We start from the raw sequence: 5,653 nt of genomic DNA, 5'->3' as shown, positions 1-5,653 counted from the left end.
GCTAGAAACCGTCAGAAGAGTTACGCGGACCTAAAACGCAAACCCTTGGATTTTCAAGTCGGTGATCGTGTATTACTTAAGGTCTCACCTTGGAAAGGTGTGATCAGATTTGGAAAGAAAGGAAAACTTGCACCTAGATATGTTGGACCATTCAAGATCGTCGAAAGAATCGGTAAGGTAGCCTACAGACTTGAGTTACCTCCTGAACTTGGAAATGTTCATCCAACCTTTCACGTGTCCAATCTCAAGAGGTGTTTAGCCGATGAGAATCTCCACATACCGCTTGATGAAATTCGTGTTGATAAAACATTAAAGTTTGTTGAGAAACCGGTAGAAATCATGGAACGTGAAGTCAAGTGGCTCAAACGCAAGCGCATTCCTTTGGTCAAGGTTCGTTGGGAATCTAAGCGTGGACCTGAGTTTACTTGGGAACGTGAAGACCAAATGAAGGCAAAATATCCGCATCTTTTTCCATCAGTTTCCTCTAAATAAATTTCGGGACGAAATTTCCACAAGTAGGGGAGACTGTAACATCTGTGCTTGTAATCATTGTGAACAGTGCAATTATCAATAAAATAATGTTATTTGATCCCAATGCTTGTTTCATTGTGTTTTACATTTTTCGTGTTTTGACTTTTGTTCAATTCCAAATTCTACATCGCTTTCTGGAGAATTATACGCAAACTGATGCGAAAACGTACTCAGTTTAATGCGACAAATACTCCGGAACATCAACATATACTCAACATACCTTAAATAACCTTTACATAACTTAGAAATAAGTTTTGAAGGCTTTGGTATGGCAAAAACAAGATAATTCGCTTACAGGGACTAAACTTGACAAACTGCGAAAGTATGCCAATTTGAACTGTAACGAACATTCCGGAACATGTCCATAAGTTAAACATACCATAAATATCCTTTACATAGCTTAGAAATAGGCTTTGAGAGGTTTGGTATGCTAAAACAAACTTTTGGATCATTCAGGGACTAAAAGTGTCAAAAAGTGCATAAGTTTGCACTTTCGCGCATAACTTACGTTCTGAATACATCCGGACATCCAAAAATTTATGTAAGCATCCTTATATTATGCCTTAGTGTTTGGCATGAGAAAAATCCATTCGTCGCGTCATTTGGATCGTCTTTCACGCTTATGCGCATTCCGTCGTAATTAAGCGAACATCGCGATCGTACGGCCAAACGAACCGACATCCGGAATATTTTTGAGCATATTTCAAGTCCCCTACACTTTAACTTCATCTTAGAGCCTTGAAATGAGGTTAACGGGGCTTAAACGTGCCAAAAATGGGCCAAAATACGTGTTTCTGAAGTGCAGGGACCAAAATTGAAAATTCTGGTCTGGGAACCTTAGGCGGGGCGCGTAAGGATTTGCCAAATCCTTACGCGGGGCGCGTGAACATGTCTGACAGAAAGATTTTGCAATAAATGCAGAATCTGGCCTTTCGTTCGATCAAAGGGCAATGCCTCTTCACCCAATGAAGGGCCAAAGGCCAAGTTCACTGAACTTATCCACTAGACACATGTACGCACGAGATCAAAGCACGATATTCGATAAAACGATCCTAACGGTTCCACTTTTCCTATAAATACCCCCCCCTTTTGTGTAAAAACCCACAAAATCAGATCTAAATGCTCTAAGTTGTTGCCTTTGCTTCATACCTGAGCTATTAGATCTAGATTAGCACTCGGGGACCCTCCGTAAGTCTTCTTTCGCTCTTTTATTCGCTTTTCGAGTCCGAAAGTCAACGTTTTGTTGACTTTCTGCATTGACCAGCTTTTGGTCAATGTGAAGTTCATGGAACTTCATAACGTGAGCGTGATCACGATGGTTATGGTCCATAGTGACCATACCTACTGATTACCACGTTATCTAGGCTCAGTGACGAGTCGTAGTTTCGGCCAAAATGCGCATTCTTGCGTATTTTGTAACCAAACTACTCGAGGGCATCAAAGCCGTTTGTTTTGATGCCAAACCTGTTTCTAAACTTAGTTAAGCATGTTCTAACATGCTTAGCTCGTCACTTTTAGTTTAGTGCTTATATAGGGTCGTAAGGTAAGCGATTTAAACCATCGCTTATACTTTCGAAGCCGACCCATTTGGTCGGTCATTAGGACCTGACCAAACACATTAGGTGACCATAGCTATAACCTTCCGAGGTTATACCTTGTGGTCACGATGTTAGGCGTTCCAGGCGCGTTCTACGCGAACGACGCGTTAGGGTAGCGTAAGCTACCTAAACGGGTCGTGATGGACCGTAAGCACTTAGGTTAAGTTTCATTTTAGTATGTAGGCTTTGTTGAACCATATTACACGAGTCTCCATACTCGTTTGGTTTACGAACCCGCGTACTATCCGATCTTCCGATTTGGCCCGGTATATTAACATAGCTACCTATTAGGTGCCGTTGATATTCCGTGACCTCTCGCATTACCTAGTTATTTCACAAGAACAACAAAGCAACCTCAGGTGAGTACATAGAACCCCATCTTTTACTGTTTTCCAAACTGTTTTGGGGTGGAACACATGTGCTTATCTGTTACATTCATGCTTTTCATGTTTTCACATCATATGCCTGCTATGTTGTTAGTACATTATAGTACACGTTTTCATTACATTTTATGCTATGTATGCCCATTGCGTGCGTACTTAGTACATTGATTTACACAACATTTTTGCTGCATATGTTTACTCAGCATATGGGCACATCGATTTACATGAACATTTCTGTTGCATATGTTTACTCAGCATATGGACACATTGATTTACATGAACATTTCTGTTGCATATGTTTACTCAGCATATGGACACATTGATTTACATGAACATTTCTGCTTCGTATGTTTACTCAGCATACTTAGTACAATTGTTTACATCACATGCCTTCATTTTGTTATGACATTTGGTTTGTTTAACATGGGACAATACATTCATTAACACTAGCTACGCCGTTCGTTAGTAGGTAGTGGTACCATAGGAATTGACAACTCCCATTCCTGAAGTCCTGGGTTTGATAGGACTGGAAGGAATGACCGAATTCGATATACATAACTTAGATAAACCTTTAATTTGTTTAAGGGTTTATCGCCGCAGTCTCAAGGCTTGGATGTATGCATAGTTTACAATACCGCATAAATGTTATTATCGACTGAGCATGCATTCTCCGCAGAACATATCATTGATTTAAACTACGTTTTACTTCAATGACTTGTTTTGTGCATATGGTTTAAGCTGATACATTTCGCTTACCATACATGATACATTTTGAGATTTCATATTTCATGATTTACATTGGACATAAACACGTTGACATTGACATACACATTTGTTGGTTTACATTACTCATAAACATTTGACATGGTTTATACAATAACACTTGATATTTGGGTTATACATGAACAATTTACATGGGGGATTGGTTTGGGTAAATGGTTCGGGTAACGTGGAGTATATAATATGATGCAAACATGGTGGATACGCCGCTGGTACTTCCTATATATAAATGTTTGTATGATATTACATATCTTAGCGTTATCTACATCATTTCAGTTAGACATATAACATTCTATACAAATAACATACTTTTCATAAGACATTATCTTACAAAACAGCTTTTCATATTCAACTCATTTTACTTGGTTACTCGTTTAACCTTGCACATATCTATATATATCATTTGATTTTATCGTTTTTCAAGTGATTTACAAAGCAAGACAAAGTACAGGGTACATGACTGACTGTTATTAAACATTCTTTAAACTTAAGTCATGAACCCTATTTTCACAAAACCTATGTATCTCACAGGCATTTTTATGCTGACGTACCTACTTTCACATGTGTTTTCAGGTGTTGTTCCATAAGGCGTTGATCACATTACTAGGGCGGACCTGTGCCTTAGTGCCTAACAATGAAGATAGGCTAGTATAATTATGTTCTAAACTATGTGCTTTCTGTTTTAAGACAATGTAACACCTTTGTTTATAAATAAAATACAACTTGTATGCCATGGTTATGAAACAATTTAATTCTGTTCACAACACTCCCCGACGTTTTCCGCCGCGGTTGCATGTTATACGCGGTCGGGGTGTGACATCTGAATTGAACATACCCATTAATTCAGTGCACGAATGAATAAAAATACTAAAAATTTTGTGTAATATTCAAACGTCATGCACCTTTAAACCGATGTCGCGTCGATCGAGCCGAGAACCAGGGGATATCTCTACTGTATTTACCACTAAGAACTCCATCATAAAGTGTATTGCAGGTGACGATCCCAATATTATCCCCTAATGAAGCGTAATCGTTCTCAACCTGTATTTATAAAAATCATAGTTATCAAAAGCGGTAGATTTTGGCGCCTAGGCGATTTTTGTTCTCTGATTAAATTCTGTCGTATTTATTATTTCTTTATTAACAGCGATCCCGATCATGAGCTTTAATATAATTTAACACAAATCCCTATTGCATATATATTATAGATCATCTTAACCTAATTCAGAATTTCTATAACTCAGAACTCATAATGAGACATGAAGGACAAAAGCTGATACAGTACCATACGTCAAAGAAGATCAGAAACTGTTTCAGACTTGCAGTTACCAGGTATGTACGTTTAATCTACAATCGGCCAAAATCCACAATCACCTATATTATTGTGTTACTGAGTACTATCTACAATGACTGAGTATTATTATGCTAGTGAGTAAGTGTTGTTTGTAAACAAGCAAACAAGAAACGTATATAAATCTTGAAAACAATTTCGTTATATGTTACCTGTTGCTTGCACTTCGCAGTACTGTGTTAATTTTAGTTGCAGCTGGTCAAATGGGTCAACTGTTATTTACTGAAAACTCACAAAAAGAGGGAAAATGTGTTTTATTGTCGGGTCGGTATTGACTTACGGACCGACAGAACCGTATTCATAAAGAACCGGAACCACCCAAAATTTAGGGTATTAAATCGGGTATTAAAGTTCTATGATTTCGGTTGTCGGGTTGGGCCAGTTGGTTTGAAATGATCACCCCTGTCTGTGTATCGAAAATATGTGTATCCAATGAATAAAAGACTTATTCAACCTACTTTATTTAACAAACTACTAGCTCTCCTTGATACCTGGACAAACTTACGATGCATGGACTCAACTATCTATGCTAAAACTCAAGAGTCATTCAAATAGTAAATATGTGATCACTAGAACTAAAACTCTTGCTGACTTATTCAGATGACCCAACGAATTCAGCTCCAAAACCCATTGACCCATAACCTACCCAAAACATCAAGATTAACCCAACATTCATTCATCATCCTGATAACAAGTTCCTAGTCTTATCACAAACAAAATTACTTTAACACATAACCGCTGCCATGATTCCGACTGTGTTTCCGGCTTACCGCACTTGACCATTAACCAGCGTAAAAATCGATACAGTCACATATGTAGATTCCACAATCATTTTAACAAAAAAACTGAACCACGAAAGGCAAACTGAATGAAAAATCGATTTACAATTAAGCACGAATACATAGAGATACTGAACCAATTCTAATTTCAAAAATAGCAAACATGAACTTTCATTCCAAAACAAGAATCATGAACATGCAGAATCAATAACACTTACACGAAAAACAAAA

This window comes from Helianthus annuus, chromosome 14 (genome assembly GCF_002127325.2).
Source record: "Helianthus annuus cultivar XRQ/B chromosome 14, HanXRQr2.0-SUNRISE, whole genome shotgun sequence".
Classification (NCBI taxonomy): domain Eukaryota; kingdom Viridiplantae; phylum Streptophyta; class Magnoliopsida; order Asterales; family Asteraceae; genus Helianthus; species Helianthus annuus.
This window is presented reverse-complemented; position numbering follows the sequence as displayed.